The sequence below is a fragment of the Equus caballus genome, chromosome 1, assembly GCF_041296265.1.
Source record: "Equus caballus isolate H_3958 breed thoroughbred chromosome 1, TB-T2T, whole genome shotgun sequence".
Classification (NCBI taxonomy): Eukaryota; Metazoa; Chordata; class Mammalia; order Perissodactyla; family Equidae; genus Equus; species Equus caballus.
The window spans coordinates 116,180,371-116,201,479 of record NC_091684.1 but is presented as its reverse complement, the minus strand read 5'-3'; positions in this window follow the sequence as shown (position 1 = coordinate 116,201,479).

Sequence of the window (21,109 nt, the reverse complement as noted above, 5' to 3'; positions counted from 1 at the left end):
CCTTCAATCCTCATCTTGAGTGTCCCTCCCAAGTCTTGGAACAGTGACTGCAGCTCGCAGTCTTCCCAGAACCGTGGCCACCTGGCCCTTTCCTGAACCTGGGTGAGGCCAGGCCCTTGTTCTATGTCCAGCAGGAGCACAGGCATGCTCACATGGGACATCTGCCCAGCCATGTCTATTAGGCACTGGGAGAGCGGCTGGGGAAGTTGAGGCACACATCTCTCTCTTTTGGAGAGAGGTCTCTGTTGGGTGTATGCTTGAACTACCCTCAATTTGTCTGGCCAGACTCAGAAATCCAAAATTAACTTTCCCTCTTGTACTTTATGCCCCCTCAAAATTTCCCCTGCTAGACAGAGAGGGGAAGAAGCAGGTGCTATCGACCCACTGATGTGATCTGATAGCATGAAAAAGTGAGCAATGACCACCCACTTGTAGAGAAAGTGCCCCCAAATAGTTTTATTTGATTATTACTGGTAACTCTTTTGTTATTGATTGGTTGATGGAGGAGAAAGAAAGTGCAGTAGCTTTGGTTATCATCTGTCAGTATATCCTATAAACTAAAAAAAAATATTTTTTAAGTACACCATTGGCCGTTGCCCTGTAAACAATTTCCAGGTCCCCGTTTCAAGGAGAACTATCCACAGCTGTGTCAACAGAGGTGGTATGCTCCCTGCCCACCAGTGTGACTGCCCAAGACATCTTGAGAAATAGATGCAAAAATCCCCACTGCCCAGTCCGTGAATGGCTGCGGGTTTCTCCTGCCTCCTTCAGAGTCAGCATCAAGCCAGACGGCAGTGGTTTGAGCTCCCACTTTACCAAGCACCTATTCTGAAGGTCGCAGAGGTGGGCAGAGCGCAGAGCCTGCAGGATGAGGTCCCCAACTCCCCACCCCAGCAAAACACGCCCTGAGAAATTCAACTCTGGGCAGAAGCAGCTTTCTTTTCATGCAGCCATTTGGTTCCTGTGGCTGAGCTTCTTAACCCCACCAGGATGATACCATCTCCCATTCTGGGTGAATGCAGTGGGGACAGCACCAAGTGGAGAGGATGTGAGTTCAAGTGCAGGCTCTATGTAACCTTGGACAAGCTGGGCCTTGAGCCTTTATCTCTGAAATGGTGGTAACACATGGGGTGGCAGTTTTCTCTCAGAATCAATGGGAGGACTCCATGAGCTAGGACAATGAAAGTGCTTTGCAGCTGGTAAATCAGGGTGCAGCCAAAGATGGTTTTGATATAACTACATTCTTATTCCCTGTTCTCACCCCATGGTCTGTTCTCCACATAGCTCTGGCTGCCATTTTCATGTGCTCCTCCTGACTCAGTGGTGCCCGGGGTGAGGATTTACTGGGCTTGGAGGAGGAGAGGGAAGGTGCCAAATTATGTGTTTCTTTATATGCTTATTATTGCTCTCATCGCATCAGCATGTCAGCTCCGTGAAGGCGGGAGTTCACTGTCTGCCGTGTCCACTACTGTGATGCAGCAGCTAAGACAGTGCCTAGACCCCCTTCCCAATATTATACATTATCAATATTATATCAACATTATCATTGGTATTTATAATCGACATAATATTGATTATATATTATATAAAATAATTTCAATGATATGCCAGTATCAATTACAAAATAATATTTTATCAATATTATAAATTACAAGTCCCCCATCAAGGAGGAGCTCCTAGGGCACAAGACAGAACTTTATATCAGCTCTGCTTGCAGGGTCGCTCCCTTTGAGACCTGCCTCTGGAACATTCGGGTTTCAGGCTTTCGCGCTTTACAGTGTCTCAGGGGTGTGTGGTCCTGTCAGTCACTGGGGTTGCTCCCCCCTCACCATCTGACTGAGGTGGAATGACACATTTTACATATGTTCTCGTGGAAATCTAGAAGCTTCCATAGCACCCCCCAGGAACGTTCCTTCTCTCTTAATTTTTTGATGAAGTCCAGAGAAACCTTCTATTCTACGCAGAAGGTCCAAAGGCTTATTCTTAAAAATTCTACTGATCTCAATCCCATTTATGTTGTTGGATGAATTCTCCTGCTGGCAAAGCTTGTAAGGGCTGGGAGTTCCGTAAAGCATTCCTTTAGTTCAGGCTCTGCCCCCAGAGTGAGGAGAGAGTGATCTCAGGGTTTCCTTCTTTCTGCAGGAAGGTCAGGAGCCTGGCCCATGGGACCTGGTATGAAACTGGAAAGGGATTTTGCCTGTCTGGCATACAGTAAGTGCCCACCACATTTTAGCTGTTTCACAGAAAACAAGATTTGTTCTTTCCAGAACCTGGAGCTCAATAGGAAGATTATAGAAAGTGTCAGAAACTTGAAATAGGTAAAATGAAGTTGAGCATTGTCCTGGAGTAGGGGCAGCCAGAAGGCTACTTGCTGGAAATCCCAAGAGACAGCAAGGAGCTGGGGAACAGAGCCAGGCCAGAGGCAAAACAGGCTGCCAGCTACCTGGGAGTCTAGGCGTCCACAAACCAGGAACCGGTATTATGTCAACTAGCAGCTTTCAAGTTCCTTGTCCGCGTTCCTTTTGTTTTCTCTTAATTTTTAAGAAAGCTCCTTGGGAAAATGCCTCTGTCCTGTCTGGCTCTTCTAAGCGAAGAGGGGGAAAGTTCTAAGAGCTGAGATGAGTCAGAGACAAAGGAGAGGCAAGAACCCTGCCAGGAGGGGCCATGACCAGCAGCCTTCCCATGTCCAGGGACCACTGTCCCCTCTCTTTCTTCCTTACAACCAGCCTGCTCTATAGTTGAGATCAGATAGAGAGGATTTACTGAACCCCAGTGGGGAGAGAAAAACTCAAAGGGAACCCACCAGGATAGCATGTCCCTCCTATGCCAGCCGACAGCCTGGTAGTTTGTCACAGCAGCCATAGGAAACTAATGTGATGTGTTCATTTACAACAAAATTACAAATTTCCTGAAGGTTTGGGACTCTGTCTGATTTGTTCCCTGTTTGGTGTCTAGCCCCTGAACTCTACTGAGCCTTGGTACATGCTCAATAAACATTTGTGGAATACATGTTGGATGTTCCTGAATCTCTAAGAGGAGGGTAATATTTTGTGGTGCTTCTCAAACTTATTTACTAAAAGAATCTTTTTTCAAAAAACATCTTTTGGTACAAGGGTTGTCCGCTTTGGGAAATACTGATTTCTTTTCTGCTGAATCTTTGGAAAGATGTGGAGGGAGGTATTTACATGGTGCATTGTACATTCCTGGCTCCTCCGCTGGTAACCATGTTTTCATCCCTGGAATGCCCAGCATTTTACAAAGTGTCCCATATTCAGTGGGTGTTGGGAAATGCTTGTGGCTGTTGATGCTCAGATTGTGAGGAAAAATATTTATGGGAGTGAATGACTCTGATCGCACATTTGTATTAACAAAAACGTGATGCTTTGAAATGTTTAAATGCTACACAGGCACTATTTATAGATTCCCCGTTTAAAAGGGGAGGCAGTCAGAAATGTCATGCTTGCTCAGCGTTACAGTAATAACACTATTTATTACAGGGATACAAATAGTAATGCTAGCAATATTTAGCAGTGGCATCCAGCTTTCCGTTTCCAACACATGCTAACGTGGTGTTTTGTGTGTCAACTGCAAATTATCAATTACAGTTCTCCTGAAGGGGCCAGCTTCCTTTCTGTGTGCAAAAACGAGAGAAGATTTTACTCTCTTTGTCTTCTCCAGCATGTTGATCTTAGGATTTTAAAAGAAAAATGCACAAAGACATTACTCAGATTTGTAGGCATTTTGGTTGCAGGGGCGACAGTGGGTGAAGAAATTTCATGGCACACAATAGCGTAAGGAGTGGATCCTGCTGTGCCCTGTGCACATGTTATTTTGAATTTACTCACAAGATGCACTCCTGGGAAGGAGTTTAAGAAACACAGGGATGAACAGGTGAAAGGTCTGGGCAGAAGGCAGGTTGTATTGGGGGTAGCGTTGAAATAATTTCCAGTCTCTGTTTAAGAAGGATTTTTGTTGTTGTTCAGAGCACTTGTTTTCCCCAAAAAACCATAACTGTATTGACAAATTCTAAGAAGCTCTGTTAAAGAGGGAATTACCTATCCAGATGGAAGGAGGTTGCTGAAAAGCAGAATTATGTTTAAAGGATTAGTAATGAAAGGCCAAACTTCAGAAATCAAATGATGTCTAAGAGAAGAGAGCTTTTAACCCTGAGACCACCGGATTCAAAGAATGAAATACGTTCTCATGTTTGTCTCCCTTTCCAATAGTTAAGAACATTTAGTTATGTTTTGTTATCAAGATCAACTATAATAATGGACAATATTTATTTCACAAGACAGCTTGCATTTCCCCAGGTTCTTTTGGTAAAGTCTAGCCACTTGGAAAGAACAATGCTCTGAGTAGATGACGGAGGGAGAGTTTCTGTAGGGTAACTCTTCTCTGTTAAGACCATTGACATACCAATGAAAACATCAGAAATCTAGAAACTCTTTAGTGAATACATAAAAGCTTGAGAGAGAAAGAAATGAGCCTTCTTAGGAGCCATGTAAAAAGAAAGAAGAGCAAACATTTTAACAGTAAGTGAAAACCTTGTTCAATACACAGCACTAATCGCAGAAAAACTCTTAAAGCTCCTGTCCCTTCTTTTAAAAAGAACAACTATGGGAATCAGAATATAGATGACCTTCATTCTCAAAGAAGGAGACAGAACAACAACTGAATCCACTGGGGCTTTAAAAACAGAAATGGAGTGATGGCTTTAAACAGGACAGTCTAGAACAGGCTAAAAGCGGGGGGGGGGGGGGGGGGGGGGCGGGGGGGGGGGACACACAACGACAGACAGTACTCCGGAATATTGAATCATTAAAATAAAGCATAAACTGGAAAATCAAGTGTAAAATAAAGATTAAACCCTCTGTGAATATCATGAAAGAAAAAAAAATGCAGAGGAGTCCAAGTTGAAAGTATGGTTTTTCCAAACCTTATGGTGCGGCAGCCTGTGGCAAAAGGTCACTAAGTGTTAGCCACTGCTGATACTATTACTGCTAAGGAAACAATTAGCGTCCCAGACCATCATTTAAACCGCAGCAAGTAGAATTTCCAGAACTGATTGAAGAGCTTAGACTGGGAACTGAAACAGTGTTGAGTATACACTTGATTTCATAGGTATTTAAAGTATTCCACATCTCATTCCAAAAGAGAATCTCAGCTGTGTGGGGCAGTTACATAACAGAGAAGCTATAAATAAAGAAAGAATTAGTTCAATTGATATATAAATAAATGAATGGAGCTCTGGGATAACGGAACCGTCACCAGAGTTGGCCCCTTTGACTACCCTCAACAACTGAGAGCATCTCAGATTTTAGGAGAAGATGCTGCAGCTGGTGGCAGAGCTAAATTTTGAATTCTAAAGCCCATGCTCCTCCCAGCAAGGGCCCACGGAGTCTGGCAAGCACAGAAAGGCAGGCAGCTAGTACCTCTAAAATTCCCCAGAGGAGAACAGAGCATGCAACCATGTTTTCAGGGTTAAGTATGAGATGAATACAAGCCGCTGATGAAATGTTGCCTGTTCTATTCATGTTCTTATTTAAAATGTAATAAAGAGTGGGAATTTTCTGCTTTTCAGAATGCTTTAGATTATAATGAGATGAAATGTAGCAGCCGAGACTGTAACTTTCCCAAAGGCAGTGGAAAACTATCTAGAATGTTCCTTAAAAGAAAAAACAAAAGGAGAGCCTCATAGATTATCTACCAGGTTTGATAGCAGAAAACCCTGCATAAACTCCCTCACCTTCAAACAATGTTTTCAGAGTTATGGCAATAAACAATCAGTGACAGAAAAGTACAAAAGATGTCTAAAAACGATTTCTCTCAGATACAAGCTATGAGGAATGAAGGAAGGAAAAGAGGAGAGGGAAGATACAGAGTCAAGGGTGCAAAATTCCAAGCATCAGATTTTTCTCAACAGTTAATATTATCTATTTATAAAAACACCAATACTTTTTCTTTTTCTTTTCAGAATCAAGTGAAGTAAAAGAAGCTTAAATATGACTCTTTCCAAAATCAAGAAATGAAAAAAAAATATTTAAAAAGTAGAGAATAATAAAAATAAAATATGGTCACAACGGTTTAAATAGATAGGGATGGTTTAAATTTAATAGGGTTTAAATTTAATAGGGAAATAAATTAAATTTCCCTATTAAAAATTTTTCTTTCAGGTTGTATTTAATAAAAATGTCCAAAAATATTCTACTTAAAAGAGAAAGACAGGTAGATGTGGAAAGAGTAAAAATAATTGGTTGGTCAGAAAATATCAGTCAAACATATTAAGATATCAAACCAGAATATAAAGCAAAAAGGGGGAAGCAGCAAAGGGAGTTTATTATGTGACAATAAAGAGCAAAATGATCAGTGAAAACAAAAAATATTAAATTTATATGAACTAAGGCACATTGCAACAAAGTGCATGAAAGAAACTTAGAATTACAAGACGAAATTGAAAGAAACAAAATTGTAGCAGAAATCCTTATCCCACCATAGTAATTCAACAGATAAAGTAGGGAAAAGAAGAAATATGAATCCACAAAACTGAAAACTACAATTAAAGAGGTTGAATGAGCAATTTTATGGTGCGAATTTAAAGGGGAAAACACAGAATATAGAAAGCTTTCACAGAAAAAATTTAGAAATTTCCAATAGAGGAAAAATACCAAAAATTATATACCCTGCATTATATAATCTTACGGAAAAAAATGTTAATATTGTATTTAAAATTTTTTTAAATGACTAAATACCCATGAAACAAAGATTCTAACTGTTCTATCACCTGTTCAGGGAAGAGTTTTAAAATATAATAACAAATCTTTTTAAAATATGGAAAAGAAAAGTACTACCCATTAACTTTTTGAACTTAAAGGAAAGATAAATTGAGAGAAAACGTACTGCTTTAAATGTTTTTATTAATAAGAAAAGCAAAATTTCAAGAATTAGAAATATATTTCTGGAAAAAGAACCAAGCAAAAACCTCAAGAAAAAAATATGCGTGGAAGTAGACAAATGGGACAAGAAAGATTCTCTGAAATACTAAGGAGAGATCTCTTTAAAAAGACAAAAAATAATTGAATTCACTAGCAAATTTAATGAGGATAAAATAATAAAAACATACAGAAAAATTTAAAAATTAATAAAAGGAGACTAAAAATTATCAGGAAATATGTTGTCTGTTTACAATGATGAGGCATTTGGACATTCAATTACAATTAATGAGATTTTGCAAAAGCTACAGAATTTAAAATGATACAACAAGAGGCTGAAAATGTGAATAGACCAGTAGCTAAGGAAGAAATTAAGCTTAGCTAAGAAACTGCTTTCCTTGCCACAGTGAGTTAACTGGAGATTTTTTTCAAAATTTCAAATAAAAACTAATGACAACTCAGAAAATTTTTCTTAAGTATTTCTTAGCTTATTCTAGCAGACAAAAACGATCCTGTTCTCAAACCTGGTAACACTGCAAAGAAAATCTCTCTCTAGGAGAAGCTGTTGTAAACGTGAAAATATCTGTAAATAGGATAGAACCCTATTTTTAAAGAATTGCTTACCATGAACAGGTAGGGTTTATCATAGTAGTATGTCCAGTTTAATACAAATAAAGTTATAAGTAAAATACACTATTTAAATAACTTCAGGAACAAAATTTATACGGCCTTAATAAAAGATTAAAATATTTGGTAAAATCCAATGTTCTTTTCTGGTAAAAATTTGAAAATAGAAATAGGAAAATACTTTTTTAATGTGATAAAATCTACCAATCTGTAATAGAGAAACTTTTGAAGCATTCTATTTAAAAACAGGCAAAAACAAACATTTTTTTTGGTTAAAATTATTTAGCATATCTTTGGAGATTCTCGCTATCCTAGCAATGCTTCAAAAATGCACTAGAGAATCAATATTGTAAAATAAAAACCAAATCATTATTTTAAGTTGAACCTGCAGAAGCTAAGAATTCCAATTGAAAGTATTAGAAATAAAAAGATTTCATGAAAGTGTCCAGATAAAGGCTAAATCCACAAAATTCCAAAGCCTTTCTAGTAAAAACCAGCAGGTAACAGGTAATTGGTTTGAGGTGGTCCCATTCACAATGCTAATAAAAATAGGTAATATTCCAGAATTAAGCTAACTCGAGATGTACAAACAAAACTAGAAAATGCTGAATTTTAAAAGGAGATGTAAAAGAAGACAAATGCACTACATCAGGTGATTGAATATAAAAAATATATATATTTCCCACATGTTACTTTTTAGATCTGATTTACTTTTGATAAACCTATAAAAATACTTACAAAAATCTCACAAAAATTATTTCAATGTTACTTCTCAAAAATAAATGTGTGTGGATAGTAAATAAAAATTTTAAAGATTTTTCCTCATTATAAAATACCAGAAACAAATCAAATAAAATGCATGCTTATTGAAAAAGTTCAGAAAACACAGAATAGTATAAATATGAAAATAAAAATCATTATGGTTTTGGTTTAAAAACAGAAACAAACAAACACAATCGAGAATGCAGGACTAGACTATTACATGTAAGAACTTGGTAAATGATACATATTAACAAAGCAAATGGAGAGGTAATAATTATTTAATGAGTGCTTTGGGGATAATTAGAAATAAAAATGAAGAAAAAATTAACTTAGCTCTAGACCTCAAAACCTACCATCATAATAAACAGTGAATGGACTAAACGGTAAACTAATTATAATAATAGGAAAACTAGGAGAAAATAGAACAGAATTATTTATGAAAATACACACATATTTTGAATATTTTAATTAACGAAGCAACAGGAAAAGTAGATTGATAGAATTCGATTTCTAAAAATCATATAAGATGAAAAATATTTGAAATAAATCATAGGCAAATGCTTTGTATCTGAAATAGATGCAGGATTTATATAAATTTATTAGAACCGAACCGCACACCAGTACTCAAGAAACAAATGTAAAAAAAGAAAAGGGATGGTTTAACAAAATAAAACACCAATAGGAAACCAAGATCGGATGAACCAGCCACCTTTTTCAAATTTAAAGAAAATCAGATTGAATCAGTGTCATGTTGTCACACCCATTAAAGTAAAGAGAATGACAAAACTCATTGTAAGCTGGGTTTTGGGGAAAGAGAGGTCTCTTGTTTGTTGATGGAAATAAAAATTAGTCCATTTCTCCTGGAAAGAAATCTGACAATGCACATCACAAACAAACAAACAAACAAATATTCCACTGAGAAAAATTTGCCTCTCAGAATTTATCTTAATGAAATTAATTTAAAAAAATTATATACAAAGATACATATAATAGCATTGTTTAAACTTTCAAACACTGAAAACAATCTAATTGTGTAAGAAAGGGGAATTGTAAGTGTTGAAATGGACTATCCTGGTGGTTAGTCCTGGGCTTGATGGCTACTCCATTAAACCGTATAGGATTTTGTTTCATAAAAGAACTATTCTACTAAAGAAAGTTTGAAAGCTACTCCTCTCCAGGAAAAAAATGCAACGTGATTTAAAAATTTTTTAAAGATATATTGAAAAATGTGTAAAAAAATTAAAAGTGAAAAGAGTGGAACATAGTATATGAAAATGTGTAAAACTATAAATAAAGGTGGTGTGAAATCCAATATACAGATAAAAATCAGAAAAAGGCTTAAAATAATATGAATAGTTGAACTGTTTAATCAAAGAATGTAAATACTTTTTTCCAAATTGTTTTGTTATTAAATGAAGTTAAAATCTTAGGTTGAAAAATAGAAAAGGATGTGTCCTTAAACCCCAACGAGAGCAGGAATCATGTGCTTTGGTACACATTTCTTAAATCACACCTTAGCAAGACCACCTACTGAACAGAGAAGTACATTTACCCCATTTTGAGGAACAAAGCAAAAGAAAATTTTCTCAGACCTGGGATCTTTGCCATTTCTCTCACTCATTTCCTAGGGGTCTTTTTCCTTGAGGAAAAATGCTCAAAGAATTGTGGGTTATTCAAGCAATCTGAAGCCAAGTTTCTTGACTTATTGGTGTTTACAATGTGCCAGTGTCTATATTGTTGCTTCTGGCATCAATTAGTATGATATTTAGTTAAATGTCTTTATGATAGTTTGTTTAAAAAGTAAAACAAAGAAACATTTCAATCAAAAACAGCACCATTCTTCTACTCTCTTATTGATGGCATGTGTGTGTGTGTACGTGTGTGTGTGTATGTGTGTGTTTCATTCCAGGGGCACGTGTGAGAGAGCAGGGGTCTTTTTGGTCAGTGATTCTTGCTTGCTTAGCCAAAGGAATTTTTGAGGACAAAGAGCATGTGAGTTTTGTTTCTATATGACACAGACAACCCAGTGCTGCTCCTGTATAAACCACTGCTGATGAAAATAATCAAACCAAACAAAGATACTAAGATAATCAGAAAGCGATGGAATGAATTAGAATGATAAGCTAGACAACAGTAAAAAAAAAAATAATAGATGAATATAAATTAAGTATATGAATTTTTAAAGAAAATTTATCCTAAACCCTATCTTCTAAGCCATTTACGATTAAGATACCATCCTCACTTTCTATCCTTAGAGCATCTACAACATTGCCATGCAGCGCTTCTGTGCCTTTTAACGCCTTACTTTCACAAAGGGGAAACAAAGTCCTTTATTACATTCTTTTCAGAGGGATCATTTGAATGTAAGCCCTCTTTGCAGTTAGTTCTTTCTAAACTTTGTACCTTGACATGACATTTTCACATCAGAAAAGTCACAGATCTGACAGAGCGTGGCCACATTTTTGGAAGAGCAGCTTGGGCTGTCTTGGAGAACGCTCAGGATGTGGGGCCAGAAGTCTTGAGTATGAGTTCCTGCTCTGTCCAGCTTTCCCAAACCTCAGAGTCCACACATGTAAAATAGAGTAATAATGATGACAGCACAAGTACTGCCAATTTCACACATTAGTTCTGAGACTCAAAACGAAGTTTTTAAAAGTAGATAACATATATAAAGTTTAAGGTGCTACACAAACCCAGGTTATTACTTTATAATACCCGAAGAGAATATTTCTTATATTTTAAAATCTGAGTGCTGTTCAAGAACGGAGCACTCAGTCTGAAATGTAGCATATTCCAGGCAATAGAATTGTCTGCCATCCCACCGTGCCTCTCATGCGCCCACTCCCAAGAAAGAAGACACGCTCACTGAGAGAAGGCACATAATGCCAACTGGCAGCCCACGCCCCTCTACCACCAGCTTGCTTCCCACCCAGGTCCCAGGATCTTGACCCTCTGTGCTCCCACCACTTGGTCCAGATGGCGTTCTGTGGTGTGGGCAATCCCCGGCTCCCATCAAAGGCTACTTTAGCAGGACCTTCTGCCCATTTGTGAGGTGCATTTGCACCTATGTTTTTTCCAATCTCTCGTGGCCCAGACTGTTCCACCTCTGGCCCTGGGAGGTTCATTAGAGATGAATGTCAAAAAAATGGATGTGTCTGTACTTGAGAAAGTGGTTGAGGAAAATATTTCACGGCAAAGGGAATGACAGAAGCAAAGACAAAGCAGCTGGAAAATGAGTTCCTAGGCATGGCTAGAGGGATCTTAGATGGCAGGCAGGTGACACCAGGTGGAACTCGCTGGGCAAAGAAAGCCTTAAGGGCATCTCTATCCAGATAACAGCAGCAGAGAAGGGCCAGTCATTCTAATGGGCCAGGTCTCTATTGATTTCTTCCATCCCTTTGTTTTAATCTACAGAAGTTATCTTTTTTCTTTTCTATACCATCACTATCATTAGTCCAATATCATTACATTTCTATGGAATTTATTCTTATTAATTTTGAAGAGACTTTTATGAAATATAACACTCAGTGTGGGTGCGGATGCAGTAAAATCTCACACTTGGCTGCTAAAAATGTAAGTTGCAAAACTGCTTGAAGCAAATTAATAGTACATGTGAATTAAGAGATTTTTTTCAAAAATGTTCATATTCTTTGAACCAATAATTTTACTTTGAAGAATTTATTCTAAGGAAGGTATGTACAAGGATGCCCACTACAAAATTACTTAAAATTGAGAAAATATTGAGAACTTTTTACATATCCAACTAGAATTGATTGGTTTAAATAAATTCAGACTCATGGGTAAGACTGGGTTCTATTTATTGATTGTTAGGACATTCAGTGAGAAAAACAGGCTACTGTGCTGGATGATCCTGGTGTGTATCTGCATACATATATAAATGTGACCAGAAAAACAGAAAACTCACAGCTCATTAATCACGCACTATCACTGTATGGGGAGATAACAGGTGGCTTTAATTTTATTTTACTCCATAGATTTTCCAAGCTTTCTTTGGTATGGATTTATTGCTTCATTGGGGGAGGGGCTTGAAGGAACTTCCTTTTAAACTGTTTTTTATTATGGTAAAATATATGTAATATAAATTTTGCCATTTTAACTATTTTAAGTATACATTTCAGTGACAGTAATTATATCCACAGTGTTGTGCAACTCTTATCACTCTTTCCAAAGCTTTTGCATCTTCCCCAAACAGAAACTGTACTCGTGAAGCAGTGACTCCCCACTCTCCTCTCCTCCAAGCCCCTGATAACTCTGACCTATTTTCCAACTTTATGAATTTGCCTATTCTAGATATTTCATTCAAGTTGGATCATACAACATTTTTCCTTTTGTATCTGGTTAATTTCGCTTAACAGAATGCTTTCAAGCTTCATCCATCTTCTAGCATGTGTCATAATTTTCTTCTTTTTAAAGGCAAATAATATTTCATTGTATGGATATACCACATTCTGCCCATCCATTCCTCTGTCGATGGACACTTGGATTGTTTTCACCTTTGGCTATTGTGAATAATGCTGCTATGAACGTTGGTGTACAGACATCTGTTCAAGTCGCTGCTTTCAATTCTTTTGGGTACACACCTAGAAGTGGAGTCGCTGGGTCATATGGTAATTCTATGATTAATTCTTGAGAGTTCTGCTGCTTTCTTATCAGAAAAGAAAGACATATTTTAAATCTCAATGTGATTCAGCTTTCCAGACCATAATGTAGGAAAGGACAGTTGGATGTTGATATCCATCAATTGTAAGATTGAACGTCTCAAAATGTTCTGTTTGACATGTGCTCACACCAGCTGGAAACCTATGCCAACTTTTAGAAAATGTCAATATAAATTTAATCCAAATATCCGTAAGAGCTCCATGTATGCCAAGTATTTCAAGGCTAGGAGCTAAAAGAAACTTTGTGATCAGTAACTCTTTTTGGAATGTGTCAAGTTGCAAAATCACCCCTGAGAAAACCACATCATTTACTTTATTGCAATCTTTTGCCAACACTTAGATCTTTTCCTCACATTTCCACACACTAAATTTTCAGTTCCAGGCAAACTCCAAGTATTTTCTTTTAGGAGTTAGGTATCTAATTTTTTTTAAATCAGAATGTCACTTTTTAAATTTAGTCTGAAATTCAATTCTGTTTAGTTTAAGGAAATTTTTCTTAGGTAACTTGTCAGAAAAGTTTGATTGACTGCTTATGACTTGCATATTTTAAAAATGAGAATCATGGAATTTAATAAAGTATATTGTTTTCTCATGGGCTTAAGGCATCTACAAAAGATCCAATTGAAATATGATGTTTAACCTTCCTGAATTTTTTCCACAAAAATCTTTTCTTATTAACCTGGGAAAAGAAGTAAATCTGGCCAACAGTTTTCAGGTCAGAGCGTATCTCTTTTTGTCTGTCTTGAAAACTGTTGCTCACACAGAGAAGTTTCACTAAATAGGAGGATGGATGAAGTATGGATACGAAAACAAGAATCTTTATAAACATCTGAGTTTCAAATTTTCCTAGTGGTACAACTTAATTGTATAATCTAAAACCGCAGGTACCTAGGATATATTCCAGAACAAAACCAATCCAGTGTGTTTTATAGTGGAGCAGACATATAAAAAATAGACCTATACAAAGAGTAGGGACATTGGGAAGGGAACATAAAAGGAGAAATTTAATAGGCGAAGGACTCATATCTAGAATGCATAAAGAATTCCTATAAATCAATAAGAAAAAGACAAATAATTTGGCCCCCAAATTGACAAAGTATTGAACTGGTAATACCCAGAAGAGGAAACTGGAATGGTCAGTAAGCATATAAAAATATGCTTAGCTTCACTAGCAATTGCGGAGATGCAAATTAAAACAACCATGAGAGGGCATTTCATACCCATGATATTAGTAAAAGTAAAGTCTAATAACATCAGGAAATAGCATGGAAGCAGGGAAATACAGACTGTCCTCTTCTGGTGGGAGTTTAAATTGGTGAAGACACTCTGAAGGGTAATTTGGAAAAATCTAGAACAGCTGAAAATGTATATCCCCTGTGATGCAGCAGTTTCACTGCTAGGAACATCCTCTAGAGAAACTCTTACACGTGCACTTGAGGAAATAAGTGCAAATTCCTCCACTGAAAATAGCAAGTCTTACGGGGAAAATAGGGTTGGGGAAGACCACTCAAAACCTGTGGAATTTTTTCACCTAAGAAGTAACAAAAACAAAAATATTTTAAAAATCATGACGAAAGTACAGTCTAGTTAATCCACCACTGACATTCACCCCTAAAATCCTAGACATCTGTCCTTGAGGGCTCCTTCCTTCCTGGACAGGTAGATGTGGGTGGCCTCTAACAGAGATCATTTTCGTAAAAATTAAAAATATGGCTCAGGGGATAAGCTTCTTCATTATTCTATTATTTTAACAGAGTAAAGGGGGACAGGCTGCAATTTCTGCATTTTCTTCATCTGCACTCCCAGCATCACCAGATCATTTAATAGTGGAAAGCTGAGTGGTCCTGTCACTATTGGCTCAAAAGGAAGGTTTTTCTGTATATTTTCAGCTCAGGTCAGTATTCATTGCCAAGATTTTCTCTTTTAATCACTTCAAAACAGTAACATATTGGGATAAATCACATATGAGCCAACATAACTCCACGTCCTACCAACATCCCTCCCCTATTTACCAATGGTGTATTAGGTAATTTGTACAAAAAGTAACCTGAGTTGTAACAGGGATGCTAATTACAGCATGGCTTGTTACAGTGAAGAGTTGGGCAGGAGGCCCCTGTGTGCATCTCCCTTGGGAATGGATAAGTAAAACGTGGTACATTCGAATCATGAGATGTCATATAATAACGAAGGTAAATAAACTAGATCTATATGCATCAACATGACTAGCTCTTGAAAACATATATTAAGTTTAAAAAACAAGGTACCGAATATGTAAAATTTTTAAAAGCATGTAAAATAATGTTAAGGATTACATGTAGTAAAAGTATAAAAATATAGATCGGAAAGGTACATACCAAAATAAGACTCATAGTTTTCTCTGCAGTGGACGGGAGAAGAATGAAATCAGAGTAAAATAAAGCACTCTAAATTCTACTTCTTTTAAGCAAACAAAGATCTAAAGCAAAAATGAGAAAATGTTATCATTTGCTGCAAATTCTGGCTCACAGCTAAGTGTCTCTTCAAAACTTTTCTCCTTGTTTTTCTGCATTAAAACTTTTCCCAAGTAAAAAAGCAGGAATTTAACTCAGTTTCGCAGACATTTACTGAATGCTATATGTCCACTCACGACTGGAAGTAACATTGGTGAATGAAGTGACACAAACTCTGGCTGCAAATCATTTGCGATGAGCGCAGATGGTAAAAAGGAAGGTGACGGTTTGAAGAAGGAAAAGCTGATTCCACCTCTGGAAACCAGAGCTGCTCGTTCCTGGGAGATTCGAGGGTTTGTGGAGCGAATGAGTGACCAGTGTGCAAGGGAGCCTTTCCTCTTTAAGATATGACATATTGGAGAAATACAGGTTTTTGTTTTTTTAAACTCGTTTGCAAATGAAAATCCAAGAAAATGAGACAAAGGAATCCAATGGTGTCCTCATAAATGGCACCAGAAGCCCCAAATCCAATAATTTTATATGTTATTTTAATAAGGCAGAATTCGAGTTCACCCACGGAAAAAGATTAATTCCTTTTTGCTAAATAAATTCATTTTTTAAATAGTATGAAAAAATGTTCTTCCTGTCTGACACGGATCCATAGAACAGAATTGAAAGCCCAGAAATAAAACCACACATCTACAGACAGCTAATCTTTGACATAGGAGCCAAGAACATACAAAGGAGAAAGGAAAGTCTCTTCAATAAATAATGTTGGGAAAACTGGACAGCCACATGCAAAAGAATGAAAGTAGACCATTATCTTTCACCATACACAAAAATTAACTTAAAATGGATTAAGGAATCAAATGTAAGGCCTGAAACCATAAAACTCCTAGAAGAAAATATAGACAGTACCCTCTGACATTGGTCTTAGCAGCATCTTTTCGAATACCATGTTTACTCAGGCAATGGAAACAAAAGAAAAAGTTAACAAATGGGACTACATCAAACTAAAAAGCTTCCGCAAGATAAAGGAAACCATGAACAAAATGGAAAGACAACCCACTAAGTGGGAGAAAATATTTCAAATCATATATCTGACAAGAGGTTAATTTCCAAAATATATAAAGAACTCCTACAACTCAACAAAAACACCCCAAACAACCCAATCAAAAAGTGGGAGGAAGATATGAACAGACGTTTCTCCAAAGAAGATATACAGATGGCCAACAGACACATGAAAAGATGTTCGTCATCACCAATTATTAGGGAAATGCAAATCAAAACTATCATGAGATATCACCTTACACCTGTCAGAATGGCTACGATTCCCAAGACAAAAAATAACTAATGTTGGAGAGGATGTGGATAAAAGGGACCCCTTGTACACTGCTGGTGGGGATGCAACCGGTGTAGCCACTATGGAAAATAGTATGGAGATTTCTCAAAAAATTTAAAGTACAAATACCATACAACCCAGCTATCCCACTGCTGGGTATTTAGCCAAAGAACTTGAAATCAATAATCAAAAGAGATTCATGCACTCCTATGTTCACTGCAGCATTATTCACAGTAGCTGAGATGTGGGAGCAACCTAAATGCCCTGCTATGGATGAATGGGTAAAGATGTGCGAGATATATATATATACATACAACGGAATAGACCTCAGCCATTAAAAAAAGGGCAAAATCATCCCATTTGCAACAACATGGATGGCCCTTGAGGCTATGATGTTAACCGAAACAAGCCAGACAGAGAAAGACAAACACTGCATGGTTTCACTTATATGCGGAAGATAAACAAACACATGGATAAAGAGAACAGACAGATAAAAATTAGATTACTGGTGATGAGCACGATGCAGTCTATGCAGAAACTGATAAATAATAATGTACACCCGAAATTAAACAGTTATAAACTTTATGATTTCAATAAAATAACTGAAAAAAAGAAAAAAAGTCTGAAACAAAATATCTAGAATCCTGTTTTTATCTGCTTATAGAACTACCATTCATGAATTATTTTAGTCGTTATATTGGATGAATGACCATTCACTTTGTTAAAGTAAAGAGATTTTGTGTAAAATGAAAAAGTTAAAATAGCTCTTGGCTTAAGTAAAATGCCGTTCGGAAAAAAATTTCTTTTCAAATGTTCTCCATGTCTGTGTTTAAGGCAGAATTTGTAACACTATAACCTTACAATTTCTACCACCTTGGGGGCACCTCTTTCCTCCCCTTACACTCGGTTTCCTCATCTGGGAAAATGGCTGTGATAATAACAACCTCCTCTGTGGGAGAAGGCAGGGGGTGGCACCTCAGATGCAGCGCCTGGCCCAGAGCAAGCACACAACGAAGGAAGCTGTTTCCCTCCTCTTCTAGAAGATTCCTCTTACCTACAAGCAATATCTATGTTGCACTAATTACAAATGATCATCATCCATTCATTAATGTGAAATTTCTATTTTATTGCAATTTGTTATTCCAATGAAACTTATCTTTATAATTTTGAAAATAATAAAGGTACAGTTCACTTAAAGGAGTCTGCATTTCAAATGCTTTCCTATTTCTCACAATTTTTATAACACAAGGGTAATGAACTTGGGGTTCCAAGAATGTCCACAGAGTGACTCAGGGGCCCCTGAACCCTAGAAATTGCAAAATTGTGTGTTTGAACAGAGGGAGATTTTTCCACAACTTTTATGATGCCCCAACACTGCTGTGAGCTTATATCGTGTATCTTTCACTATAACCCAGCTTTTCATTTATAGACAAAATTTAATACTACTTGTCTACCTTTATGATAATAAAAAGGTTACAGAGGGGAATGGGCATGGGGTATGGGGATAAAAGCAAATAAATTAGTAAAACAAGAGAAGAGCCTGGTACAGAACAATAAAGTGGGATGAACACACCCCCTGTATCTGTGGCCCACTGAAAAGCAAGAAGCCAGCAGCAGCCCCGCGGCAGCTGATCCATGACAAGTAGGTGAATGGGTGATATTTGTAGGAATATTTAACATATCATCTTTTGTTGGATAAATTTTTTCTGCTGTCTTCATTGTGAACCAAGAGGAAATGTTTAATGAAAATTTAATGCCTCTATTGCAAATGTCAAATTTTAGAGATGGAGGAAACATCTCTGTCTTTATCCTTCAAGTGCCTCAGATTTGGGGGAGCTCTGGTTCCTATGGGAAACGTCCAGACCGCTTTATGTTTCTTCCCCCTCCCTCCCATAGGCTGGTGTCCCCAAGACAAAGGAAAGCACCACATGCCCTTCTCCTGTTGGGCCCTTAGTAACGACTACAGTGCTTTTTTCTTGGCTGTAGTCTGTGGAGATTCTTCAGGACTTCCTACCTATTCCCTCTGCCCGAGGTCGGGAGACTTCTGACTGACATGGTGCTCCCATCGCATCAACATCCTTCTCCTCTTCAGTGGACACAGTCAATTTTCCCATGGGCAGGGGAAGGCAGCTTTTAAAGGGTCTCGGAGGTTTCCCCTATTCTGACGATGGGAGGTGAGCCCCCGCCAGCAGTTTTGGCTTCTGAAACGAGGGCCCTGGCTGCTCTGCCTTTAGGGAGTGGTGCAGACCAGGACTCAGCCTCTGCTGACCTGCAGCTGCTCCCTCCTGTACCCTCACCCTGCCTTATCGCCGCCATCCACACCACCCAGCCTCCTCTGGGGTGTCTTGTAAGAGGGAGTGATTTTCAAACTTTCTTTTTTTAGAGTAGTGGAGCTATTCTTTCCAAACGAGCAGTTGAGCCAAAATCCAATCTATTATCCAGCTTAAAGCAGAATGGGGCTTGGATGGGGAAACCGGTCATATCTTTTCCTACGTAACTTCTCAGCCAGCGAGTGGTTCTACAGCACTTCCCCAAACCCAGGAATCCCCCTGAGGAAGCTGGCAGAAGGAAATAAAGCAGTCACTGGTCACTCACTCTGTCAAGTTTCTTGATCACAAACGGCAATATCCAATTCTGGGTCCCCTGATCAATGAAGGAATTCATAAGAGGGCTGTTGTATAGCTGAGAATTTTAAGGAAGGCTGGGAGAACAAGGCTCAAAAAAGGGGGAAAGAAGCAAAAGGGTCTAGATCAGCTGAGCTCCTTCTGATAAGGAGGGTATGTTAAGACCATGCAGTTTATGCACCACACAGTTCCAGGATGCTGATCACTAATCTTGTGCAGTGGACAACCTGTACAGCTATCCATGACAATCCTGAGCAGGACCCTTGGAATCCCCTTCAAAAGGAGGTGATGTTCAGATGTTGGGCAGCCCAGAAATGACAGTGTCCTTCCTGCTCCTGTGTGCGAGTGCTTTACCTAGTTCAGCTAATTTCATCCTCTCCAAAGACTATAGAACATCGTAAAAATCATTGAGAGTCCTTGTTAAAATGCAGAGTTTTAGGGTTTTCCTACTAGGATTCTATCTGATAAAAAAGTTCTGGGTGGCAACCTGGGAAGTTCCATTTTACAAGCACCTCAGCTGATTCTGAGGTGGGTGATACAGGAAACACACTTGGAGAAATACTGGCCTGCATATCAAATTTTATTATTGCCATTTTACAGATAGAGAAAGTTTCGCTTACCCAAGCTCACACAGCTGGCAGTTGGCAGAGAGCGGGTTTGCCTGCAGACCCTTCTGGCTCCAAAGCATGTGCACTTTTCATTATACTCAAGACATCTCTCTTTATACCTGTTTCCAAAACTTCAGTTTCCTACTGTCCCAAATGTCATTTCATGTTTCTTTAGACTGATATTATTAAAAATAAAACTTTGCTTTATTCTTTGAAAAAATTGTTTATTATTTCTGTAAGTAGAAACTCAGTGTCACTTGATACTTGCTATAAACGGCAGGTAATTATAAAAGTGAACTGGTAGCGGCCAGTGACGGATCCTCGGCCCACACCCACCCGCCCCAAAAACTACAGGGCTCAAGCAGCGCAGCCGCCACGCTGAGCCTGCTTGCCCTGCCCGTCTCCCCTCCCTTCCTCTCTTTAGTTTGCATCCCCTGACTCTCCCTCTTGCCTAGTCTTCTTTGAGGATCCCTCCAGGTGTGCTTTGATGGTCTTCATCCCTCCCATCTGGGCCTCAGGGACTTGATATGGAAAGACCTTTTGTCCATGTTTCCACGAGTACCCACTGGAAGGGTACAAGGCACCAAACAGGGATCTGTGCCGTGAATGGATTGTGACACGAAATGTCCTCTCCCCTTAAACATTTGCTTCGTGAATAGTCTGCACATTTGGTCCAGATGCTGTAGCAAACTGAAGCATTTCCTTATATCTTTTCTTTTTCTTCTTTAAAAAACTGCTAACGGATCAGTAAGTACACAGATGGCAGATGGTGAAAGCCAGGTTTCTCACTGTTAGAATGGGAGCGAGGGGAGGAGGCCAGAAGGACCCACATGCTAATGGATTAGAGTTGGAGACGCAGCCTGAGTTCATGCTGAGTGTAACTGAGGTTCAGATATATGGAAATACACAAGTTAGTATACACACGCATTTCCTTGTTCTGTCAGTTGAATGGCCCTAGAAGCAATGACACCCCAGCAGCAACAAGCACACCTAGTATCCAGATTTTGGTTTCTAATGGAATTCTCCACAGAAAGAACCAGAGCTCTTGGAGAAACGACTGATTCCAGGACTGGGGCAGGAGGGGTATAAAGTGAGTCTAGAGTATT